Source organism: Dermochelys coriacea, chromosome 1, assembly GCF_009764565.3.
Source record: "Dermochelys coriacea isolate rDerCor1 chromosome 1, rDerCor1.pri.v4, whole genome shotgun sequence".
Taxonomy (NCBI): Eukaryota; Metazoa; Chordata; order Testudines; family Dermochelyidae; genus Dermochelys; species Dermochelys coriacea.
Window position 1 is genome coordinate 262,912,803 of NC_050068.2, and position 12,579 is coordinate 262,925,381.

General features: G+C 46.2%; 1 protein-coding gene across 2 annotated transcripts in view; it reads right to left on the minus strand.

The window, feature by feature from the left end:
* Positions 1–4,195, minus strand: part of LOC119849807 (suppressor of cytokine signaling 1-like) — a 28,538-nt gene extending 24,343 nt beyond the window's left edge. For both annotated transcript variants that reach the window (XM_043502383.1, XM_038387036.2), the window contains exon 1: positions 3,700–4,195. The gene's annotated coding sequence lies outside the window, so the exon portion shown is untranslated. The remainder of the gene's footprint in view (positions 1–3,699) is intronic.
* Between the last annotated feature and the right edge of the window lie 8,384 nt (positions 4,196–12,579).

Consider the following 12,579-nt stretch of genomic DNA (forward strand, 5'->3'; position numbering starts at 1 on the left):
GAAACCTCCTCCAGGAAGTTCAGCATCCTCCTGTGCTTCCTGCCCCCATCGCTCCTCAGCTGTGGGGTGAGGGGTCACTGTTCGGGGAGCTGCTCCCTCATGCACCCAACCCACATGCATCGAGACCTCCCATACTCAGACACTCCTGCCAAGCCTCATCCCGTACACCCAGAAACCATGTAACCCTCCATACCCCGACTCCACCCCACTGAACTTCAACCGCTGTTTCTGGAGCCCCCCTGCACTCAGCCCCCTACCCCTGCACCCAGACCACCCCCCACTGAGCTCCCTGCACTCAAACCCCCTCTCTGATGCCCCACCCCCTGTATCATCCTGAATCCCCACATCCAGACCCCCACGCCACTGACCCCTAATTAGCTGCATCCAGATCCCAACCCCATCAAGCCCCTCTCCCCCAGCACCCAAACCCCCCTACTGACACCGCCGTTCCCAGACCCCTCAGTCGAGCCCCAAACACCTTCACCTGGAAGCCTCTGCAGAGTCCCATTGCCCCTGCATCTGGAACCCTCACAACAACCCTCTGTGCATCCAGATCCGCCCACACCTACACCCCGCACCGAGTTGCCTGCACTGAGATTCTCCCACACAAAATCCTCTCACCCCCCACACTCGGATCCTGCCTGGTTGAGCCTGCCTGCCCCACACCTGGTGCACCTGCCTCTGAGGGGCAGGGCCCCAGGGTGTTTCTGGGGCAGGTCCAGGCCTTGTGCTTGTGCTGTGTCAGCCTCACTGCTGAGTCCATGTCCTGGGCTGGGGGGGACTCAGGGTGACCTCCCATCTTCGTGCAGCCAGTGGCCTATGTTCCCCACTCCCATGCTGGAGGCTCTGCATTTATTTATTGACAAATAAAACTTGCAGAATTTTAAAATATTGTGTGCAGAATTTTTAGGCACAGAATTTTTAATTTTTTCGTGCAGAATGTCCTCAGGAGTATTAAATGAAAGACTTGCATACATAATCAATAATATTTAAGGTCAGTTATGGATGAGCCAGGTTATTTAATCATATCATTAGCACAGTGATGAGTAGCATAAAAATGAATCAGTGCCTATTGATCTGGAGAAGACCAAAACCATACTTAAAAATCATTCCTGAAGCCAAATATCCAATTGATGAAGACAATTAACAAAAACAGAAATGCTTATAAACACAGTCTGGCTTCATCCACAATGGCTAGCCAAATCTTATTAGAACTTAGTTCAACCCAGACCAAGTTTATACTTTGTTTGCCCCACAAAACATTTAACACTCATGCTTAAGTTTAAACATACGTATAGTCACTTTGACTTCAAAAAGATTGAACATGCTTAAAGCATGCATGCTAAGTGTTTGCAGGATCCAGGCTACAGCCATGATTGTTTTGGTAATGTAGACAGGACCGTGTCCTCTCTTCTGACGGACTGGCATTAGAGGGGAAGTGTCAGAAAACTGTAGTCATATTTGATCTCATCTCATCTCATCTCAGGAGCTAAACAGGGTTGGACATGGTCACTATGTGATTGGATTTCACTTTCAATCCTCCAGAGTGCTGCAAGGAGTGAAGCTGGCAATAGAATAAATTACGCTGTTCCCTTTAAATTGGTAATGAATTAATAATCCCAGAATGGTAGTGTGCTGAATTGGCAACCATAAAAATTCAAAAATCACAAGTCAAACACCCTCCAAAACCCATGAGACTGGCTTTTAAATCATGAATTTTTATTTATATAAAATAATAAATGTTTGATTCTTTTCATTTGCCTTCAGGGTGCATCCAGGTCCTGTTTTCAAGCTTTTCTTTGAACTGGGGGTTATTTATTTATTTTTAGATGAAAGCTGAGATTCTCAAGTCTGAGTTCTTGGAAGCATTTGATTAAGTAAAAAATAAATATAGTGAAATTCTCAATAAAAGTGCAAGGAGGGTGACAACAGAGTAAGGAACCTGATATTGCTTACAAGTGCCATTTTTCATATAAACAATAGAAACAAGATGTTGGTCGTGACACCTTTTTGCAAGTGTAGGGATGTCAGCAGCAGCCCTGGTGTTCTAAGCAAATTCCAATTTAAAATTACAATCTGCCTTTATATAGGAAGAATTTCCAGTTGGCAAATTATTCAAGTGCTACAACATTGTGTACTGTTATATTACACTTACAATTCCAGAGGTGAATGCACCTCTGTGTCTACGAAAATGACCCTGCTATTTAAAGTCTGTAAAGTGGGTAAAATATATTATATTCTTTGGATGAAAGAAGCCAATTCTCAATATTTTATTTCTGAGTCGTCTGATACTTGATATTTTTCTTACAGCCACAGCTCCTGCATTTCAGTGATTATCTCCGTTTTCTTTTTTCTTAATTAAATTTCTAGCCCTTGTTGTTCTGGAGGAAAGCTTGAAAATGTGACCTGAGTGAGCCCAAAAGACTCAAAAAGCGCAAAGCAAAAAAGAACAATCCAAGATTTACAATTATCTCATTATTTTTAGAGATCTGACTCATGATTTTTTGAATGCTTGGTGTTGGCAATGCTGTTATAACAATTGTTCAGGTCCTCTACCAAACCCACACCAAAGAACAAGCATTAATTGAAGCATTTTCTAATTTTCAAATCTAGTTCCAATCCACAAATTCACACCAATTTTAAATATCTTTAGTTTAGAATAAAATCAACCACTACTTTACTGAAAAACAAAAATAAACCAAACCAAAATCTGTAGCCCCCTACAGCAGCAGTAACAGTAGCAGCTCCTAGCGCCTACCACCTGTGTTCTAGCCATGTAGCAACAAACAAGAGGAGTCTCCAAGCAAATTAGCAAAACTGACAGCTAGAATTTGGGACAGAGCAAGTGGTGACATAAGATGATAACACAGCTTTTAAGAGGCTGCCTTTATCTTCCCCTTTCTTAATTTTTTAAAAGAAAATTCAATGGTGGTTAAAGATGACATTGATTTTTTGTGTCTCCACCAGCGCTGGTGCCTTCAGACCAAGGCTGCAGCATCAGGATGGTTGTTGACTGGCTGTAGCTGGCATTGGCAGTACCTGTGCTAACTTGCTCTCCAGGGCTGCCCATCTAGCAACTAGCGCTAAATTCCGTTTCAGCAGAAAAGCTGGGGAGAAGCCCATTGCGTGGCATCCATCTTTTGCCAGGTTGGCGACCTCAGTGACTCAAGCCTGTTTGAGTCGGGAAGGGATAACAACAGAGAGCACATCTTTCCCAGGAAAGGGGGGGGGCGGGGGGAACCCTTCCACTTTCCAGGTTGCCGCAGTCCTGATGGACTCACAGGAGCGAACCTCTGATGACTAGCCCCGGATGCTGATCCTGCCGCGCAGGCTAGGACCTGCCGGCGATCTACGCCCTTTGTGGCTAGCTGCTTCGGACACCGTCCGCTGCAGCGTGGGGCTCTGCTCCCAGATGGATTTGCAGGCTGGAGAAGGAGTTTTCTTTGGGGGGGGGGGGAAATCAGGGCAGGAAGCAGCTGCTAACTGGGTTTAACTTTAGGACAATCGGTGCAACTTTCCAGGCGGAGAAGCAGCACTAGACCCTGGAGTTCAGCCAAGAGTTTGTCTCTCCACCCCAAGTTGCCGGTTTCATCCACAATCTCCCACTAACTCGGTGAAGCCCCCCCGCTCCTCCCCCTCTCGAGGAAAAAGCCCCTTCGAGCCACTTGAAAGTAACAAAGGAGGCTTTGCGTTACTTACTGGAGGCGGGGGCCAGCCCGTGCACTTGGGCCAGGGATGCACGCCAAATCCTCCTGCTGGCTCGCTTGTGCCGGGGGCCGGGAGGAGGGATGGGAGCTAGGGCGCTTCAGGTTTGCAAGCAGGAGAAGAAGATGCTCTCTCCGGGACAAGAGGCGGAGGGGGGGGGTCTGGCCCTCTCTCCCTCCCCCGTTTCCTAAGTCGGTCCCTGAGAGTTGCCCAGGTGCCAAAGTGCGGCTGGAAACCCGCCAAGGAGCATTTAGGAGCCGAGTCCCCTAGCAAAGTTGCTCTGAGCGCAGAGGAGAGAGAGCGAGGAAGGCGGGGCTGAGTCACGGGAAGGCGGCGGCAGCTGCTTGGCGCGTCCCGCCTGCGGAGGGGTGTGCGCCGGGGGCAGAGCGAGAAGCCAGTCCCAACAGCTGCAGCAGCCTCCCTGGGCTGCCGGCTGGCGCGCGCCCGCCTCCCCCGCACGCGCGCCTGCCTCGGGTACCGACGGCAGGGTCGCGCGCCTGGCTGCGCGCCGCTCGCAGCCCTTCGCTTTCGTTGGTTCCAAGGAGGCCGCGCGCGCGCTAAGGGGCCGCCGGCAAGTGCCAGCCCCGCTCACAAACGAAAAAGCCCCCCCCCCCCTTGCGCTGGGGAGAGGGAGTCTCTTCCCGCCCTGCTGCCCGCCCGCGCCGAGCAGCATGGCAGCAGCCGGGGAAAGGCGGGAGCTAGGGGGAGGCTGCGGGGTGACTGACCCCGGCCCCTCCTGCCCAGTGGGGTGACCCACGGCTTGCTGCACAGGCCAAGCGCTGGACAGACGCTGGCCCCGCTGCTCGGATCGCGGACAGTAATTCCCACTCCAGCGACTCCTAAGAGGGGGTCAAAATAGATGCCACCTGCGGTGGCCAGGGGCCCAGTGCCATCCAGCCATGCTCCTTCCCACAGCTACGCTCCAGCATTTAGTGGGTCCCTTGTGGCTGCAGGCAGTGGGGGCTTAGGAGCACACAGACAGAGGGGAATGGTGACCTCTGACCATCTCATGCTTGGTAGCCCGGCATCCTGATCCCAGGCCTGCTCTACTACACCCAAAACTTGGGCCCACCTACAACATTGTTCAGGGCTGTGGAAAATGTCACACCCTCAGCACCTTAGTTAGGTCGACCCAACCCCCATTGTAGATGCAGCCAGGTCAATGGAAGAATTATTCCGTCAGCCCTGCTACGGCCTGTCCAGGGGGTGGATTTAATATAGCAATGAAACAAACGCATCTGGCGCTGTAGTAAGCATCTACACTGCAGAGCTACAGCTGTGCCACTTTTTTCAGAGTAGCAGCCGTGTTAGTCTGTATTCGCAAAAAGAAAAGGAGGACTTGTGGCACCTTAGAGACTAACAAATTTATTTGAGCATAAGCTTTCGTGAGCTACAGCTCACTTCATCGGATGCATTTGGTGGAAAAAACAGAGGGCTGTGCCACTATATTGCTTTTAGTGTAGACATACCCCAACTCCACAAAGGACACTCTCTGTCCTCTATCTCAACAGTGTCCATGCAAAGGATCCTGTGGTGTGATACAGATGTATGATTTTGAATATAACACTGTGGGATAGTGTCAATAAACTTTGCCCTTGATTTTACATAGTTATTTCAGTTAAATATTGGTGGCCCCCTACACACAGAGCTGCTATGATATCAGCTCTACATACTTGTCACCTTTCCAGAAAGAAAATGAGGGCAAACTATAGCATGCAAAATGGTGGGTTTGGGGAGAGGCTGTCCCTTCATTTCTCTTTCATCATCACCATCCTAGCAAATCCCAGAGGGATGTGACCTCCTTTTGTGCCCTGTGCCATCCCCCTTCCCCCATTGGTCTCTAGCTATGTCCTTAAGGTGGTCTGGATGGCTATTCAGTTTATGTCCATCGCCGGCAATCTTATTGCACCACTAAACATCTGGTGTCCACATGAGTCAGTCTTCTACATGTTGGTGGCAAATGTAGGATTGAAACCTGAAACATCTGAGTGTTGTCCAAAACAGCTAAAGCTGTTCTCATCAACGGATTGAAAAGCCTGACCATTGAGACCTTTGCTTTATCTGAAGTGCACTGGCCAGGAAGCAGTGAAAAGACTATTGAGGCCTGTACATTCTTGTTCTTGCGCTCCCCCAATGAATTGTTCCAGCAAGGGGTGGCCATTGTACTTTCACCCAGTGCCCCATGGGCATCCTAGGGTTTGTGGGTGATTAATGAGCAACTTATCAGTGCCCAATTCTGTACCAGCCATAGCCATCTTATTATGATCGCAGTGCATGGTACCACCAACACCAAGGCCAATGATCAATGACGCAGCTGCAGATAATTTTTACTAGCAACTGCAGTTAGTCCTTAACGAAACTCTGAGAGGATCATTATCCTGGGTGACTTTAATGCATGGGTAGGAAAGGATAATGACACCTGGGCCTGGATACTCAGGAAGTTTGATATTGGGCAGAAGAACAGGAACAGACAGCAACTGCTCGAATTTGCAGCTGCCAGTTTAATCGTGATTGCTGATTTGCTCTTCTGTCACCCAAAGATTCACAAGCAGACCTTGTACAGCTCCTGTGATTTCACTCTTTCTTCTCTGGGTTTCTCCAAATTCAGCTCTTCCTTTGGCCAGTCACTGTGGTGTCCTATGATTGCACTGCACTAACACTTTGCTCTTGGTCTGAAGTGAGGTCATTGGCAGAGCTGTGTGGAATCTAAGACCATTATAAGAGTGAGTGCTGCAGGTAACAGTTACAGGTCACTGACAGAGCAAGCCCCCAAAAAAGCGTGGATTTTTTTTCCTCTAGGGAGAAATAAACACTAAAAAAAAGTGGGGAAAAACCCACAACTATTTATAACATTAAACAAACAGCCCACCGTGTGATTCATTTCATAAACGTTTATTCCTTAAAAATAAAAAGGCATGTTATTTCTGTCTCCGCAAGGTTAAAATAGTGTGCTGAACACCAGCCATCAGAAGTTTAAGATGACTGCACCTTAAGAAGTTCTCATCTTTTTCATGTGAATTTTATTTGTCTGGGCATTCGTGGATGGCATCTTCAGAAAGTTGGGCATAGTAGTCCTGCTTTTCAAATGTAAAATTGAAGAGTGGTCAAGAGGAGAGATTTTCCTCTGTGGATAGTTGTAGCCATTACTGGGTGATTTCTCAGATTATACTAGCCACCCTGCATTAACGTTAATGTTGATTCTTCTAATTCTTTAGATTTTCCTCTATTTCTTCACTGGCAACCTCTAGCAGTGGATCTCACTTTCTTACCACTACTGCAGCTCACTCATTCTAGCGCCAAGCTCACCACCACATAAAAGCTGAATCTGCTGAATCTGCAGCAGCCTACCTCTTAAGCAATAAAGGCCCATCAGACATATTACATCTGTGTTCTGACTCCATTTGCTCCACACATTTAAAAAACCTGGTCATAATGTACAAGGACCATAATGTGTTGGGGCCTAGGTACCTCAGAGATGACCTCATTATATGCTCTCCAGTGGGATGCTACAGTTGGAGGGACCCAAAATAAGACTCTCAGGTATAGGAGACAGAGCATTTTTAGCACTGGACCCACTGTTATGGAATCCCTTTCTTGTCACAAGAGAGTTGACTGAGACAAAGCCTGACTTTCCAGACTGAAATGTAAGATTAATTTTTAAAGTATTTCCCAAGTAATAATTTACTTTTAAAAAAAAAAAAAAAAAAAAAAAAAAAAGAGAGAAGAGGGACACTAACCAAACAACACTCCCTGAAACCAGGAGACCAGGTTCGAGACTTGTGCTTTTTATAGAACTTCTTTTCAGTGCTTAGGTACTGAGGTGAAAGGCACCTTCGAAATAAAATAGGTAAGCAGACAGGCCCTTGTCACCGCCATGTGTGACCCCTTTTAACTCCAGCCCAACACTGCACCTCTGGAGAAAGTGCATGCATCCCGAGAGTAAGATATTCTGGGATGTTCAGGGTAGCGATGAAAAGCTGCTAATGCAGAAGGATTAGTTCAACAAAAACTGGGCCTGCATCATCATTTATTTTCATAATAAAATAGCTTCTCCAAGACACCAGACCAAGAACATACCATTCCATTGCAGGCTACAGGTTTGGAGGATTAATTCCCACCATCCCTGAAACATTCTAAAATACAATACAAGACAAATATATCCTCCCCAGGAGAATCCTTAGGTCTTAGGTTCAAAGGGTTTTATCTGAAATCAGACTGCTGATTTGCAATAGCTCTAAATGCACTGTGTTTTTGGCTGAGCAAAGTGAGGCCCTGTATTCAAGTTGCACAGAGACCAGGGCATGTGGGGGAAAGGTGGAATGGGGGTCACACAGAGCCCGTGTGGGGAAAGGGAGAAACGGGGTGGAAGTGGGGAATGGGGAGGCACACAGAGGTGAATAAAGGGAATCTGGGGGTCATGGGAGAAGGAATGGGAGAAGGAATGGGGAAAATGGGAGGCACACAGAGCCCCAGCCATGGAGAAGGGGAAATGTGGGACAATGGAATGGGTGCAGGGAGGTGTGGGGAATACAGAAAGCCTCTGGCATGTGGCAGAAGGGGCATGGAGGAATAGGGGTGCACAGAGAACTGCTGCCATGTGGGAGGGGAATGAGGAGTTGCAGGGAGTCACTGAAATAGACAGGGATGGGAGAGTGGCACAGGCAGCTTGCAGGTGGCACAGACAGCTTGCAGGAGGTGGAATGGAGGGATACAAGGAGCCCCTGGTGAATGCAATGAGCTCATCCTATCCAAACTAGGAAATGTGTGACTGACCCCCACAAGCCCCAGTGTGAAGATAGTCTAGGTCCTTTTTCCAGTAAGATACCCTCCCATACAGGGTCCCCTCTCTGATGCTGCCTTGCACAACCTCCTTTGAGGGATGCTCACAGTTCAAGGAATGAAGCCTCGGGAAAACAAGAGGACAAAACTTTGTGGCTACAATCAAACTGAGGCTGAATTAGTTCTACTCTTGCAGGAAACGCTGGCACATTTCATTGGCCCTGTTTCAGTGAAGCTGCAGCCTGGCCCCACCCCTCCCACTCCACGAGTAGGTCACTTCTCAGTAACAAAAAGAGACATGCTTTCCAGGAAAGTGAAGGCTGCTTACACACCGCCTGCAGTGCAGTGACCCAGGGAAGGATGCCAGCACATGCTGTGCACTTCCATTCTCAAGCTGCAATTACTGGGCAAGAGGTGATTCTGTCTATGAATGCAAGACAGTGCTTAAGAGCATCATAGAGCATCCAGGATCACTTACAAGGTGGGTTAGGAAGAAGGAGAAACATTAAGGGGCTGTACAACAGGTAATGGGGGAGGCTGCTCTTCTAAAGGCGCCTACATTGCAAGCGCTACCAATTCATCTCACTTCTGTCCTGCAATAACCCCTGCTAGCCCACTCTTTCCCCTAGCCCCAGCATACAGCTCTGCCAAGGCATCTCAACCCTTTCCTAGAGCACCCCCTGCTTTTCCAGTATGGACCCCATATATGTATATTTAATGGACCTCAGTCCCTGATCTGCAGCACCCCTTTCATATGGAATGGCAGAGAGTGAAGACTTGTCTTCACTGAAAGGTGAGCTCAAAGTAGAACTCACATGTTGCCCCAACCTGACTCCTATCCACGCACACGCACTCTCTCTAGGTCGAGTTAAATGGTGCTTTGAACGCAAACTAGCTGGCTTGCCAGGGGATATATTTTGAAGCTCAAGTGTTCCTGACATCCAAACTAGTGATGCAGTAGGACTCAGCCAATCTGTACTCCTAATCCAATTGCTCTGTGCTGCTGGATGTTATTTTTCACCATGGTCATTCTCAAGATAGGCTAACTTGTGTGTGGGTAACTCAAGATGACTCTGCAGTGAAGATATAGCCTGAGAGAGCTACCAAAGTGGGTACTGACTGGAGGTGTGTACATCTTGTGGATTGCAGTTCACATGAATTTTAATGAATAGATTTTCTTCCACGAACTGGATAATCTAAGCCTCCCACCCCTTATCAGGCAATCACCCAGGAATCAATGCCCTTTTTAGAGATATAGTTTTAAACAAGAAGGGATTAATATCTACGGGGAGGTTCTCAGCCCTGTGTTATACAGATCAGACTAAATGATTTGGTCCCTTCTGGCTTGGGAATCTACGTGGTCTTCCATTTAGGAACTTTTACATGACATACAGACAGTCACTCAGAGGAGTGCTAAGCAAATCTAATTAGGGCCTTTTATATAATGTGACATTTCCTCATTTTTAAAATACAGCCACATGATTTTTTTTTTTTTTTAAAGTGAACGTTTAGATTCTGGAACACAATTAAGTCTCTTGTCCTGTCAGTTGCAAAAAACTGAAGAAAAAATGATCTAGTGATATATGTCTGAGTGTGCAGACAGCCTGAAACACTAGCTCAGAAATGTTAACTGCTCCAATCCATGTAAACAAGCTGTTAATTCTAAAACCTAGTGATGACTATTTAAATGTCAATATTGTTAACTATTTCACTGCTGATCATTTTAGCAGAAATGTCAAGCTAATATGCTTAGTTGTTGTTCCTGGATATAGCGACAGATATTTGGGGAGGGCACAGTGTGACACCCTGAGGTTTTTTTATTATTATTATTAATCTTGGGGCCAGGCAGGCTCCCAGACAACCACAAAACAAAGGAGGCACAAAGCTGGCATAAAGCCACCTTTGCCTCCACCTCCATTCCTGTGCTGAGTGGAGCTTGGTTAGAATGGAAAATTGGGGCCTTTTTTTGCGTTAAGTTCCAGACTAATATAGACCCAAAGTGCTTTACACAAAGAAAATCATGCAGCCCTAATAATTCTCCCAGAAGAATCACAGAAGAAAACCCACCAAAAAAACCCAAAAAACTCACAAGGTGCATTTTATATTTACTAATATATCTAAACCCAAATTAATTAACAAAATATACTAAAGGAAAATGGTGTCACCAGAACGTTCTTACATGTTAAAGACAATATAAAACCAGGTAATTCTACTCTTCCCTAACTGCTTCTGTTCTACAGCAACATTTCTGAAAACTGTCTCTGCACTTTGGTTTACACTAAAATAGCTGGTTGATAAAGGGAAACAAAATACAGGGACAGGCACTAGAGTTTCTTAAGTGGCAGACAAAGGAATTGCATGCAGGCTTCAAAAAAATATTCACAATTTTTAAGTGGAATACAGAGCAGATCAGTTTTCCATGTGAGTTGCATAGGCACTGTACTTTTATATTAATATTAAATAATCCCCCCTGCACTTGTGGGATTTTATTGACACTCACATTTGTACAGGTTATCATCAATTCTGTTACACTACCATGAGTATGTAGCAATAAAACTACTATCACAGTCAATCTTCGGCATGAAGTAAATAGATTGACTTCAGCACAAGCCAAATTTGCTCTTTTTAGACTCAAACATACTGGGAATCGGGGGGGAGGGGGCAGGGAAAATTCTCGCACACACATTAAAAGTGAGAGGTCAAAGGTCCCAAATAGTATCAATCAAATCAGAACAAGGGCAGGTTATTGCTAATCACAAAGAGATCAATGATAAATTTTGAAATTCTACCAGGCTCTTTACAATAACGATTTACCACCTGACTCAGAAGAACTGAATAATTTTGTTAAAACTCTTAAACCTCCCACAAATCTCAGAAGAGCAGCAGCCAGGCTGGCCTCTCCATTGCAATCAGAGGGGATAATCCAGGCCATGGAGAAAATTAGTCCAGGCAAGACCCTGAGCCCTGATGACTACTGATAGAAGTCAATCAAAGTCTCAAAGGAATTCTGGTCCCTAAGCTGTTCTACATTTAAAAGATGACTTAAAGAAATGTATCCTACCTCCAATTATGAGGGAAGCCCTACATTACTGTGCTACTTAAACTGGGTAAGGATGCACAAAAGTCTAGTAGCTACAGACTCACCTCTTTTGTGAATACTGATATAAAAACATTTTAAAAAATATTGGCACAGAGGCTTGAAAAAGTAACAAGTGATACGGTTCACCCCAGTCAAGTGTCATTTATTAAAAGAAAGGCATGGTTCAGATAACACGTCAGTTTATTATGTTATGGCATTCCACCAACATACTAGAAATTCCCATGCAATCATTTCACTCATGCAAAGAGAGCCTTATCTAGCAATATTTGTTCCTTACCCTGGATAAATTTGGGTTGGGGAAAACATGGACTCAGCTGTTAACATCCAAACCCAGCTCCCTATTCTAAAGGTAACAATATCTCCCACCTTTGATCTGTTTTGCAGAACTAGACAGGAATGCCCTCTGCCCACTTCTGTTCAATCTAGCATTAGAACTACTTGCACTACTAATTAATTAGGGAACACCAAGGTATTCAAGGGATCAAATCAGGGACTCGGGAGACAAAAATCCTTCTATATGCAGATGACATCCTCCTATTTATTAAAAATCCAGATCAATCTATTCTGAATATCCTACCAACAGTAGATAACTTTGGTAAATTCTCTGGCTACAAGATAAATTGTGATATGTCAGAAGCAATGAAGATCTCAATGGATCTAGTTGGATCTAGTTGGAATATCCTATAGGGATATTTAGATGGCAACAGATAAACCTCAGATATCTTGGCATCTTGTTCGTTAAGGTCATGGGTGGCCAACCTGTGGCTCCAGAGCCACATGCGGCTCTTCAGAAGTTAATATGCAGCTCCTTGTATACGCACTGACTCTGGAGCTGGAGCTACAGGGGCCAACTTTCCAAGGTGCTGGGGGGTGCTCACTGCTCAACCCTTGGCTCTGCCACAGGCCCTGCCCCCACTCCACCCCTTCCTGCCCCTTCCCCTGAGCCTGCTATGCCCTTGCTCTTCCCCCTCCTCCCCAGAGCCTCCTGCACGCCA